This window comes from Amphiura filiformis, unplaced genomic scaffold, assembly GCF_039555335.1.
Source record: "Amphiura filiformis unplaced genomic scaffold, Afil_fr2py scaffold_497, whole genome shotgun sequence".
In the NCBI taxonomy this organism is placed as follows: Eukaryota; Metazoa; Echinodermata; class Ophiuroidea; order Amphilepidida; family Amphiuridae; genus Amphiura; species Amphiura filiformis.
Genome location: NW_027305961.1, coordinates 1,239 through 16,031, shown reverse-complemented (window position 1 = coordinate 16,031; position 14,793 = coordinate 1,239). Strand labels below are relative to the sequence as shown.

The 14,793-nt window shown below is 34.4% G+C and overlaps 2 long non-coding RNA genes across 2 annotated transcripts; both read left to right on the top strand.

Moving 5' to 3' along the window:
- The first annotated feature begins 3,684 nt into the window (after positions 1-3,684).
- LOC140145635 (uncharacterized) lies at positions 3,685-6,898 on the top strand. The gene is made up of 4 exons (XR_011858105.1): positions 3,685-4,805; positions 5,361-5,470; positions 6,423-6,488; positions 6,826-6,898. It is a non-coding gene; the product is annotated as an uncharacterized lncRNA (long non-coding RNA).
- Positions 6,899-11,570: 4,672 nt separating this feature from the next.
- On the top strand, positions 11,571-12,586 carry LOC140145634 (uncharacterized). Its single transcript, XR_011858104.1, has 3 exons — positions 11,571-11,717; positions 12,167-12,239; positions 12,554-12,586. It is a non-coding gene; the product is annotated as an uncharacterized lncRNA (long non-coding RNA).
- The last annotated feature ends 2,207 nt before the right edge of the window (positions 12,587-14,793 follow it).

The window sequence follows — 14,793 nt, the reverse complement described above, 5'->3', positions numbered from 1 at the left end:
TTTTAAAGACTGCACATTTGTTGCTAAAAGAAACAAGAAGATGAGATGACCCCCATTATCTGAATTTGCCAATGCACATTTTGCCAGCACATAAATACATTACTGAGTGATATTGTGGACATGAGTAAACTTCAAGTAATGTCATTATATGATAATTAAATAAAACATTTTCAACAGAAAGTCTGAAGTTCTTACCGAGCCTTTTTGTGTAATAACCCTGTTAATAAATTCCCAAAAATATTTCATACTCATATTTCTATATAATTGTTAGTGCAAGTGTACCACTCATGGCATGCAAATCGTTACAAATCATGTTCATGTACCTCAATCACTTGTTTTGCATCGTGGGTTGAATATAAAATTTAAGTCTAAATCGAAATGTACTAGAAATGTTACTCTTAGCCGTGGTCACGGAGGTGGTATATCATATCTGCTCAATTCCTGTGACCGTATGCTTCTGCATTGCTCTTATGAACTCCCACCCTCCTGGTCATGTGCAATTTTCGCGATTTAATACGATGCGCCACCAGCGGATGCTTTGCAAGTCTAGTATTTTTTTTGACCCCCCACGGTCGACATCGCCGTTCTATTATAGTCAACATTGTATTTTTACGCGAATGTGATAATAATAAAGTTCCTGAGGTTCTCCGAAGGATGCCGTTAGGTAAATAGATAGAAAATGGATTTACCATTATAAATTGTTGTTTTAGTGTACAATCGCGGTGTATCATATATATATAGAGTGACGTCATTCTTTTGTCACCCTTGTAGGTACATCAAAATGAATATAAATACCTTTTAAGGGGGGTACTACACCCTAGCTTAATTTTTTTGCTTATTTTTGCGTTTTTCTCAAAATTATAGCATATTGGTGACAAGTGGAAGATATGTATATTATGGGGCAGGGACTACAACTACTGCACTGACAATTCAGTAACTGCAAGGCAAGTAGTTATTGATTTATTGATCAAATATTGGTTTTCCTCATTTTTGACTGTAACTCCACAACTGTTGTCTGTGCTGCAATAAAATTTCCAGTGTAGCAGTTGCAGTCCTTGCCCCTATAATATACATATCTTACTTGTCACCAATGCTCTATAATTTTGAGAAAATGCAAAAATAAGCACAAAATTGGGCAGAGGTGTAGTACCCTTAATATAAAATAAACTACGTGATAACCTCGACGCGAGTACACGGATTTTGCACCCAAATGACAAGGTAAATTCATACGACATACCAGCTTTTTGCGAAAGGCCTCTATTGACATTTAAACACACAATGACCTATCACGCGGGTTTTGTAGTCGATTATTTCCCATGATGCACTTGCGTATGTTGGCCTCTCCCCAGCAAACGCTGGAGGTGCATTGTATTATAAATCTACTGAATTCGCTCTCGCGCATAAGCGATCGAGTATAAATTCAACTTAGAGATCGTTGGAATAATCAGAAAGAGATAAGATAGCATTACAATTTATTTATTTTATTATTTTGATTATGACATATTTTCTGATTTCGCATTTCACAGGCGAATGTGGTGTCAGCACTCCGTATATGCTTCCATCATTTCCATCACTTACCTTTCCCAATCATTACGCGCTTGTAACGGTATGTATCAAAAATATGGAGAGTGAGAGAGAATCATTCTACAAAAAAGTGTTCGTTCATGTCTGACAGAATATCATTACGATTGATGGTTTACCTTAAAAATATTACACTTTGGCATGATATCAGGTTACATGAAGAAAATGAACCGCATGTTGGGATGGTACAACAAAAAACTATGTCAGTTTTGAAGTTTTTAAGCTAATTTTTTTAAGTTTCAACTCCGTACCGTAAAAATAACTCAACTTATTAGCACAAGACGGCAATAGTGGCTAACCATTAAAATATCGCTCAACGATAGTTGAACACAAGTACACTTTTGTTTTACGTTTTTTTTCTTTTCTACTTTTATTTTTCCTTTTCATGGTTAAGGGATCCAAAATGACCGTTTATTGCGTTTCGACAGTATTTTTTTGTGGGACATGAGAGCACCTCAGACGTATCGAATTGCATTCTGAATACGAAGCATGTCTCTTTCTGATATCAAATAACTTTTCATTTTTTTAAATCACAATATAATACAAATTTTATGACAAATTATAAAAATTTGATATTTTTCAAATTTTGATATATAACAGTCCTCGAAGTAAATTATATAAATCTAATGATATATTCTTAAAGTGTATGTAGCAGGAGGAAAAGCTGACGGTCAATTGAAAATTTTGACCTTTTCATATTGAAGATGGATTTTTCCCAAAAAAAGACCTGAATTTTTTTTGGTGTTTTGGGAAAAAGTCACTCTTCAATGAATGTGTTACAAGTGGACTTTTATACATACTGGATTTCAATCAATGTGTTACAAGACTCCAATCATGTGGAATTGGGTGATTCTTTCACATGCTATTTTTCACATGCTCAATAGACACAGAGGATGAATTTGAGTTGTTCTTTCATACATATGACAGGCCTATGTATAGCAAATTTATGCTTAACTCAATTTGGCCAAAGTATGGACTTGGGTGGCTTTTGTATTCATATATTCAATTTTATATTCACTATTATTCTTTTACAGCTATAAATTAATACATTGTCACTTATTGATTTTCTATAATCAATAATCGATATCTTGCACTTGAGGCTTTCTGCCACTACAATCATTGGCAAGCTGGAAACAAATGGATTTTTCTCAAAATTGAATGGCAATATAAGTTAGAAGTATATATTTTTTGAATGCCCATATAGAGAGGAACAATTTGATGTATCATTTGTGTAAATAGGATGTTGCTTAAAATTTGACCCCGTTTGACCTTTGGTTGACCTTGAGCTTATAATTCCTTAACTAAATGTTGTAGATATGACAAACTATATATTTTGTAATTCAACGAGCAATTTGACACTAATTTGATAGTGATCAGACCAATTTGAAAATTTGAACCCAGTTGACCCCTCACGTGACCCCTATTTCTGAGGGGTCATATCGGTCTCAATTTTGAGAAAAAAATTGCTAAACCCCAAAGACGTCAAAACAGTCAATAACTCATTTTCGCCAAAATGGCACTTGAGTACATTGTCCACTGCGGTCTTCAATTACTTGATTCGATACTCTAATTTTTAGGTATAAAACAATTGACATTTGTACTTTAATTGTGATGCTGTGTACTTTTGAACACTCGAAAATGACATATTCAAAATTAAGTTTAAAAAACTGTTGAAAGTGTGAAACTGCCTTAGAATTTTTTGTTTTGTTTTTCTGTTTAGCCTAATGAACCTCGTGTTGCATTATGTCACGTACAAAGCTTGCTCAGGAATGCGTGATATGCGAGCTACGTAGGCCCTACGTATGGATACTGTGATGTGCCCTGAGCAATTTTATTTGATTATTTATCTTTGTTTACAATTAAAATCTATTTCATGGGACATTTGGGGAAATCCCGTCTCATTCATCAAGCTCAAAACAAATTGAATCATATCTAATTTTGGATTGCTGGGAAATACCTGCTCTCTAAAATGTTCAGTGTACATTGCACCATTAGGGGGATCCCTGATGAATATGACATAATGTGGGGAATGCCCACAGTAAGTGTTGTAATGTGACAGAATGGTCTATTAATAGATCATGGGTTTTTGATGAGTACAAAGAGATTGAAGACTCTCTACATTATGTGTGTTGGTCGTCGTTGTGCTTCAAAGGAGGTTCATTTGAATCAGTTTGCATAGCCAATAATGTGCTAATTTTATACGGCAACGAAGGAGATTTTGAGTGTATGAAAGACTGCTGGTTTATAAAACAACACCTCTGTCAATAAAGTGTAACAGTGCAGAAATAACCGCGTTTCCTGGAGAAAGAGAGTGATTGGTGAAGGAAACACGATTTTTGGAGATTGTCATATGCGCAAGGAGTTAAGTGATTAGAGATCTGCGCAAGGAGTTAAGTGTTTGGAGAACTGCGCAAGGAGTTAAGTGTTTGGAGATCTGCGCAAGCAGTTAAGTGTGGAGAAAGCAGCACCATTTCTGTGCGAGGATTTTATACGCAAAGGGTTTTACGTAGAGGATTATAAATGCAAGTGTACAGTGGACTTTGCTGAACAGTGATTTTCGCAGGACTTGTGTGAATAAGGATATATATACATCAGCCGTCCAGAACTCTATGATCACCAAGAAGAAGACTGCCAGCTAAGTAGTAACTGGTTAAAGAGTGACTATATTTGATTATATTGTATATGCATGTGTTGTCACGTATCAAGTATATTTTTTTTCAATTAAAGATTTAGATTTTGTTAACTTAATCAAACAGTGTATTTTTGTTGTGCATTCGTGTGAATTCGGGTAAAAGGTGATTTTATCGTAACAATACTAGTAGAGGGTACATAAATTATGTCATCAAAAGGAATTTTATAACAGGTACTACAAAATCAGGTACAACAGGAGTGAATTGTAACAAGTTAGGAAAATCACTCTAAACTAATCAAGCGATAATAAAACAACATTCAATTAAAAGGTAATGAAGAAGTAAATCAAACATAAAAATTAAGAACCAGAACCAATATATCGTACAAAAGGCATTACGAAATTACTGACAATATGAAGTATTCCTATTTTGCTAAACAGCTCTAAACCTAACATTTATACATCGTTTGTTTTAGGGTTATATCCAGAATCTAACGGAATAATTGGCAACAGTATCTATGATCCTGATATGAACGCGTCATTTTGCATAGCATGTGACCAGCAGCTCAACGAGAAATGGTGGGGTGGTGAACCGGTAATTATAACCAGACGTTGCCATTAAAAACTATAAGTGGACTTCAAGAAAGTAAAATGATTGCTTAAAATTATAATTTTCTCAAAGACTATAAGGAGTACTTCACTTACTCTCATTCTAAGATATGATTTCTGAGGTATGATTTCGTCGATAGATGATGGATGTCAATATCATTACCATTTAATATGTTTATGTTATGAATGAGATAAATTGGCGTTTGCTGCTGCACATTAGATATCTGATCTTTTTTTTTTTTTTTTTATTGAGACCAACGAACTCAAATGAATGACAATGTTTTTAGCGTTTGGCTGCCATTCTGAAAATGTTAAATGCCGCCATTTTCATAATAATTATGATATTATGACATCCTGATATTTTTGGCTTTGACACAAGAATAAGAGATTTTAAGTTGTTGCATGCATCTTCATGACTCATTATACAATAGTATCATGTTTTTTTAGGTTAAAGCAGTTTAATTTTTCTCAATTTGTTAAATGTTATCAAACTGTTTTTTTTTATTTCTTTTTGGTTTTCATTGTATGTTGATTGCAAAAGATATGGAATACGGTAACAAAGCAAGGCAAACGTTCAGCGACATATTTTGGGCAGGATCTGCTGTGGCTATTCAAGACATAAGACCAAACTTCTTTTTTCCAGTATGATGGGTGAGTACATTCAATATAATAATTTCTGTATAATAATAAGGGTGGTACTGGTATATGTGACCGTCCACGGCGAATGATAAATTCCTCCCCAGTCAATTTTGTTTTATTTCGTGTTTAAAAATAAACATCATGGACTTTAAAATGGTATATCATTTGACTTCAAACGATATCCAGAAATGAGGGGTTATGGTTTGATAAACTTTGCTCATGAACAAAATTATAGCTTTTTACGTTTTTACATGTGTCTCTTTTTCCACATTGCTGGCGGTCATTTCAAATCATCCCCAAGTCAACGAGGTTTAAGAAAGTTCTCTCATTGTTAATTGTTGGTTATGCATACCTGGTATGGTTATGAATGCCTGGTAACCCACCACTTGAACAGGATTTAGCAAAAGCAAACAAGACCAGAGCTATTAAAAGTTCTATAGCCATCTAAGGTAGAAGCTTATTATCTACTTACAATAGGATTATTGATTAGTTTTGACTATCAAAATAAGACGGATGTCGGCCAGCTTAAGTTACCGATGAATTTCGTACACATTTTACACCGTAACTCAGAATACAATTTGGGAATTTACGGCTCATTTGTGCTGCCGGGTCACATATATACAATTACCAGAAGAACTAAAGCATACCAAATAGCTGAAAATGATAGCGTTCCTGACAATAAAAATTCTGTCATACAAATTGATAAAAAGACTTTTTTATCAATATCTCTGAGCGCCTTTACATATTCCTTGAGGAATACGAGATGTAACAGGACCGGAACATTATCATTACCATCTAAAGACAACTTTAAGTGTTACAAAATTGTCACTTAATTTGTTGTCCATTTGCATTTAATTATTTAAATGGACGCAATGCGATAGTGGTGTTTGGGTAATTATTTGGTAAATGTAAGTCATTATCATGTCTATTTCAGTCAAATGATTTTAATTTTTGTTTTCTGCAGGGATCATACTTATGAATCACGCGTGGATATATTACGTGGTTGGTTGAGTCTGCCCGATGAGAAAAGGTACGTTGTACTATGTAGGCTACGGTCCCCAAGTGCGAAAAACCAGACATCGCGCTAGCGCTACACCTAATATCTCAGAATATAGCGGGAATCCGTCTTTGATGACACTTAGCAGCCGAATTCAGTCGCGAAACCTATTTGTGTTGCATTCCATGCTGCTGAAGTCTGGTTGCGCTACTGCACTATATATATTTGGTTAATAAGATTTACTTATTTACTTGAAAGTAAAGATACTGAAAAAAATAAAAAAGCTTTAATTCAAGTCCTATATATTTACATAATCACCAATAAGTTTAAGCCGAAGGTAAATCTTTCCGATATCGTCTTTTGATTACAGACCTGACCTCATCGCTTTCTATCTACATGAGCCCGACCATACTGGGCATTATTCTGGTCCAGATACAGACGAGAAGTAAGTTGCGGTTTGTAAATCTGTGAAAACTTTGCAAAAATAAAACCATAAATCACATAATAGCATTCAATTCATGTAAGAGAAAGTGATTTTTGATGTTATGATTACCTCCGTCGTGTTAATTTCATAAAGAGTACGTTGAGTTGTTTTAGCCTTTTCGTATTTGCATACGAAATTTCATTAGAAAGATCTTCTATTGTTAATTCTCACGTTTGGTCAGCTACTATTGACTAGCTAGAGAATGTGCGTGCGAGGCCTGACTGTTCTTCTTTTGTGGAGATCAGCCTATATTCGATCCTGTGTCATATACTGGGGTACCCAAAAGGTGGTTTTGTTACATTTTGATGTGCAGCTTGGACTTCAAAACAGTGTCGCTTGAGTATTCATTCACTTAAATTAAGACTAATTTATTCTATATTACTCATGTTTTTATCCTGTTTTAAAATAATTTTAATTATTTTCTTATGACGTTTGGCATGAAATGTGCCAAGGGTGGTTGAGGATTAGAAGGAGGAGGATTATGAGGAGGATTCGTATCGTAAATTTGATCTAAAACCCCCATTAAAAATTTGAATCTTGTTAAAAAAATGTTTAAATGAACTCCAAGACATCTAAACCAAGTAAATAAATACAGAAGGTCATTTAAAAGACTAATACTTGCTCAGAATGATTGTAAATATGGAAGAAAGAGGTGGGGTTAAATCCCACCTACTTTGTGATTGTTTTGCCCGCACTTTTTCATTTTTAAGCGATTTCCATATAAAAAGGTGTCAAAATGCTCAGGAGGATGAACCACTTAAAATGCAAATGAGACGTGTAGGCAAAATGTTTGAAACATTTGAAACGACCCGTTCTCTGTATTCTTCATAAGAGTTAACATGCACACGTGGGATGCTGTACAGGGTGTACAATTTTGGTGTAACAATCAAGAAATTTGCCACAAGCTTTGTTTTTGAAAATAGAATGACACAAGTAACCCAGTTGCCGCTTGGACCACTTTTTTGGTTTGATATAGAGTTGAACCATGACCAGATGGACGGTGCTCTTATGAAGAGTTTAAACAATGGGATTTCGAAGTGGTTGAGCATACCAGAATAAGCTTTGTTTCACAACTAAATAAAATTGAAATGCAGCTCAACACCGTCAAGCCCAATTAACGTTGGAGAGCGTATTTTTATGGTTAGCACATGGCAGAAACCATAAGATTGTTTATAGCTCATTTTCCAAACTCTGAATGAACCGTCTTCCAAGGCACACAATTACATATAACTATAAGTACAGGGTGTATCAAAATGATTGGTACCGGGCTATGTGATTTTTTCAAAATATATCATGGCTAATTAATTAGTTTTGTAAAAAGTGTTAACTTATTGATCTAATATGATAGGTTGATGCATCTGGGAGCTATGTCATTTGAACGAAGATCGACGTAATCATGGACAAGATGAATAGGTTTACTGCGTGAAGTATTTATTGCATACATGCTCTTCAATATTTCACCTCAGTCTTTAAACATAAAATTGCTTTACAAATGCTTTTAGAAATATAGTTCTGAAACGGCTCTGGCAGTGTGAGGTGAAGCCCTATCTCGAATGAACATAACACCTGGCATGGATCCATTCTGAAACTGCCCATATCAAATTTTGAAACATTGGAAGTTATAGCATGTTTGCATGGGATACTCCTTGCTCTTGGAAACTGTCTTCTAAATCTTCTCCGTACTTCTCCATAGCTTCGTGTCAACCGGTAATTCTTTACTTTGTATGCAAAGCTGAAGTGTGGAGTACTTTGCAGCCATTCCAATAACTTTTACCAGGTCTAACCTACTGTCTACAGTCTATAGCAATTCTGCTACACCATCTCAATACTACAATTTAAATTACGCCCTGGAAGGTGTTGATACACAAAACCCCAGCTAAATTATTAAAGTCAATAATATTACTCTTAACTAATAAATACTCAATAATACAATTATATAATATATTATGTAGAAAAAAAAAAAAAAAAAATTAAACTGTTCCATGGTTTTCAACATATCATTCTCACTAGGTATTTGTAGCAAAATAGAGCTTTGAAAATGGCGCGCTACTGATCCAGCGTTACGATGAAAAGTGTAAAAACACATACTTTCCTTTAGAATCATGTAACTTCTGAACAGAATGTGCTATCTTTATGATATAAAATTCTTAGAGAAGATTAAACTGCTATAATTACAAATATTTAAACAATTAACCCCAAACTGGTACACAAAATAGTAAACAAAAATCGACAAAAGGAGAAGTCGTCGGTACCAATCATTTTGATACACCCTGTATGAAGAATTTGTTAACAGAAATGCTGGCAATAGTGGTCGCGCCATAACCAGTGGACTTCGGGTATATATATAAATGCGCATTTATAAATGCGCACGTGACATCTACAAGTCGCCATACCGTGTTCAACGATGTAAGGTACCCGGATGTGCACAAATTCCACACGCAAAAGTATAGGCGAAAATGACATGTTACAAGGAAAATTGTTTTTAGCAAAAAGTGGCATTGATTGCAAAGGGAAAATAATTTGACCCGAAACATAAACTCTTTATTTGGATTTTCCATCACGGAAAAAAAAAAAATTAATGACGGAAAAGCTAGATATAGCTGATTTAAAAACTTATATTTCATTATTTCCGTGCTAAATGGGCGTGGCAATTGGCCATATTGATGACGAAATGATGATGTTATTTGATAGCTGCCGATGATGTTATTTGATAATTTTTGCACGTGATGATAGGGAACTTAGAGGGCTGTCATTTTTTCGGAAGGAATGGGTCATGGATTTATTTATTTGGGAGTCACGATAAATATCCCCCGTAGTGCCGCCACTGAACAATAACCCTGACCCTAATTTTAACACAATTGACGAAACTATAACTTAAGCCCTTTTAGGAATAATGACCCTCTCGAACTAATAGGCTAGATGTCCCCGCCCGACCTCCTCAACCCTAACTTACTCATTCGCTCGCTCACATCACAGATGCTCACATCAAAAATTGACAAAAACTAATTCAAAATGTGTTTTAAGCACCTTTTGTGTCCCCATGCTAAATCGGTGATCTGTACACCCTTTGACCATGTTGACGTACAATTTAGAGTATAAACACGTAGATGACTGTACATGATCTAATCATGCCGGCTGGAAGATGTTGAGGAAGACTCGTATACTATACATCACGCTCATACGTTATATGACAATTTGACGTACAATCACGTATGTGATGCATGGTTTGAGGTCTATTCAGCTAGTAAGTTAGATCTCCTCATACACATTATTGTCATGGTATTATATTGTAATTGTATACGTCAATTTTGTTCAGTTTGATTCAACCGGCTTATAAAGTTTTACTTTACACGGAAGGGAAAGTTAGCAAAAACAATTAATTTGTGAGTGTAAAAGGGCTTTTTAGGGGAAAGGGGGGGGGGGCAAATAATATTTATAAAATTATAAGTAAGGCGAGAAAAAAAGAAACCCTGTTCTACGGGCGGACGGACCTTTCAAGTAGGGTCGGTCGGTCGGTTGTTATTTTTTTCAATTTTTTAAATAACCCAAAAATCACAAAAATCTGTAAATACATCTCAATTTGAGAAAATACAAAAAAAAATTATCCTGAAATTTCCGAAATTTGGGGTCGGCATTCATTTGTACAGGAAAATTTGTTTCAATTTGTTCAAAATTGTTCGTTGTTCGTCGCCTAAGTACATAAATATATAATTAAATAAATAAATCAATAATAAATAAATAAATAAATAAATAAATAAATAAATAAATAAATAAATAAATAAATAAATAAATAAATAAATAAATAAATAAATAAAAAATAAATAAACATTAGTCATGTTTTGTACATTGGGGGGGTGCTGTGCAATTATCATGATCCTTCGATATCCATGATTTATCCTTGCAAATTTATAGCATCGAACCTCCAGCCAATGTTCCTTGCCAGTGCTAGCCACGAAACAAGGTCACAACTGTAGCCACTCCTTCAATGGTCGCCATTTCAGTGATTGACAGTGATGTAATGCAAATATGGCGATGGCCATCTGGTCACGTGCGCATTTATAAATGCGTATTTATATATACAACCGAAGTTCCCAGCTGATCTTAATTTCAAAATGTTATTGTTTTGTACTTACGGATACAAAAACTGTTCTCAGTTTTACCAATGATATCTCAGGGATATGAGAAATTACTTTATTTATATTTAAGATAATTTGAAAGAAATTTCATAACTTCATTTATAGATTTGAAAGACATATCATATTATAATTAAGTTCATGTTAATTATATGAAGAAACACCACTTATAATTCTTTTGTGTCAGTTCTTTGATGTTGTATGCACGTTAAGAAACTTGATATATACGCAAACATGTAAAAAGTGGCCCAACTCGTTTTCTGGACGATATAATTAATAGGACATACTAGCTGGTGAACCCAAGCTAGTAAAGAAACCAACTAAACGTCTTCTTTTAGCCAGGCTATTACTGAATGTATTGCATATAACATTTATGCCTGAGAAGTCAAAATGCAATTGTATAATTTTATTGTTACACCCTGTATTTGAACGCAGAGTGTCAAAGCCAACATCTATATTCTATGATGGGAAAAATGCTATTATTCTACACAGTTAAACGACGTTCTTCGTTACCTTGATACAATTATTGGAAGACTGATGGATTCTATCGTTGAAATTGGTATGGAGAACTGCGTAAATATTGTAATAGTGTCAGACCATGGGATGGCAAACAGAACCTGCGACAAAGTCTACGTACTAGATGATGTAAGACAATTTTGTAAACAGTTTTCATATAAATATTGTCAGCCACCTTAGTAATAAATTGTTCGGATGCCCTAATTACATACCACCGTAAGAAGTTCTCACTGAAGTTTGACCTATATGAATTCCCTTATTTGAAAGTTAAGATTAAAATGTGATTTCCAGAAAGAACAGATTCTTATTTTTTTCCACAAAATATTAGTTTTCACTGATAACATTACATATGTCCCCATTAAGTTTCGATCCAACAAATTAGGTAAAACAAAGAAACTGCTATTGATTATTGTCAATGCGTGTATTAGCTCGCTGATTGTTATTGAGCTTCACGCAGCCGGGACGTATGGATAAGACGTAAGACAAAGATAATTTGTATGATTTTAGTTTACGCTAGTTCATATTCCATAATGAACAGCCATCCTGTCTAACACTGTTCTACCTTTTTACTGTTCCAGTATATTGATAGTAAGGATTACTATACACGATCCACGGGAGGTGCAATGTTGCGAATCAATCCAAAATATGATGGTAAGTAAAAAAGGAACATAAGTAATAAATACGTAAATAAATAAACAAACTAAACTTTAACTTCCAAATTTGTCATTTTACTTCTCACGTCGTTGACCTACGAGTAGTTAAGATCTCTGTCGGTAGAGAATTGATACATTCGTGCCATCTAAAGAGGGAAGATTATCAAGATAATTTACATTTCGGAAACATCAAAATTCAGTAACATTTCGTATGGTTAGAAAAACTATGTGAATTGTCCTAAAATTGATAATATTTAACGTAACCATGGTAATATGTAATACCGAGTATTGGTGATTTTAATTGTCCAACAGCTGTCGTAAGTAAGCCAGAGGAAATAGTGGACAGGTAAATACAGTTACTCACAAGGATATAAATACAGATTACATTTTTGTCACATCATTTGGACTGTTTGCAATTGGTTATAATGTCAGGCTTAATAAAAAATTTAGCTGATGAGAATAGCTTACTTTATGAAGGACTTGTTTAAGGAAGGTCTTCTTTTCATGATTTTATCATCAAATGATCAATAATCAATAACTTCCTTTACTCAAAGAAATAAACAGATCAAGTACGCAAATGATATCGATTTTATATTTTTACATTTTGTTGAAAATGCTTGATATTATTTAGCACTGCTGCTTGCCTTTTGCGATGCTTTTAGCAATGCTGGTTACACGACGACATTCGTGGATCTTATTATCAGAGATAGAATAATTCCCACCGAACTGGATATTACACTTTTATTTAAATAAGCTATTATGCAACTTGCTAACTCTTGTTTACTAATTATTTGCAAACATGTCTCTTTTACATTGTGCCTGTGTATCCATGTGTGTAATCATGAAGTGCAAGAATCCTGCTGCCATTCCTTTCATCAAGCAAGATGCTCCCAAACGATGGCATTACATGAACAATAAGAGAATTGAAGATGTCCTAGTTCCCGTTGAAGCTGGTTGGACTGCTTATTAGTAAGTGGGTTTTTTTTGATGATGATAATATGCATGCATAATACATTTGCAATACGATTATTGTTATCAGGGTGCGCGTTTTTTTTTACCAGCAAACACCAAAACGTTTTAAAACACATTTTGGCTTTTGGTTTAGGTAAAAACGTTTTAATAACATTAAAATGTCGGGTTATATAAAGGTCATGATAACGTTTTAAAACGTTTTGTATGAAAACACACCACAACAATATTTTTAAATGTTTTCAAAAAATGTTATTGTAAACTATTTTTGCAAACATTTTGCCAAATATTGTGTCAATACTTAAATAACATTATGTTAAGATATTTGAACCCAGCACACACAGAAATGTTCTTAAAATGTTTTTTCAAAACCTTCTAATAACATTTAAATGTTGGTTATATAAAGGTCATGAAAACGTTTTTAAAACGTTATTGAAAATAGTTTGGGCAAACATTTTTCCCAAAATATTTTTTTTTCTTTTAAATAACATTCTGTTTAGAATGTTTTGTATCAAGTTTTCAAGAATGTTTTTGGAATGTTATTTTAAAGTTTCATACCCTTTATATAACCCGACATTTAAACGTTTTCTGTAAAACATTTTTTGTTTGCTGAGCAGTAGATTATCAAACAATGTTTTTAATGTTATGAAAATGTTTTATACTCTTAATATACTAGATAACCCGACATTTAAACGTTTTCTGACAACCTTTTATAACCTTTTGCGAATGATGTCGAAAACGTTTTGTGTTTGCTGGGTAATATAAGACCAGTTTCAATGAAATCGGACAATTTCTTACTTTTGAACTCTGTGTATGAAATCTTAGATATTTGACCAACTATATCACTTGTTCAGTGCATAGGGGACCATGACTGACCCTCGATATTACATAATCCGCCTGTCTGCGCAAGGCCACTTCACGGCAGTGGGCGTGAGGAACTGGAACCAATTCTAACTTACTCCTGAACTAAGAACCGTAGAAAAACATGACAATTGACTTTTTTATTCCATGTGACAAATTTGGACAATTTCAGACAATTTGAGACCTTCGACCCATCGTGGAAAACACAGAGGGAAAAGACAAAATGGAACCAGTCAATTTGTTATCATTTCAGGTTTAAAGATGCCAAAAACATTGGTTCCACTATTGACTACTGTAGAAAAGTTAAAATCCCAACCCCACAGTGTCATGCACTATATATGCGAATCCATTTAACCATATCACAAATTGTAATCTTCATTGATGTCTTTATTTCCAGATCATTATCGATCCATGTCAAAAACTTGTTTGTGTGATATCTTTTGTGATCTTTTGTAACCTTTCCTTTCCGCCATTGTGCTTGACCTAATGTAACTGTATAATGCAAGTCTCATATCCCCGGTTTGACATTGATAGTCGGCCTAATTTATAAATTACCAGAAAATGACACTTGAAGGCTACATGCATTGCAGTGGCGTAGCCAAGGGTGGGTTGGGGGGGGGTGGCAAGGGGGGGTGGCAACTGCCCCCAGTGAAAAATCTTGCCCCCCCTTGCCCCCCTGTGGGATGGTGGCCGCCCCGACATTTAAGACTTTTTTGTGTTTC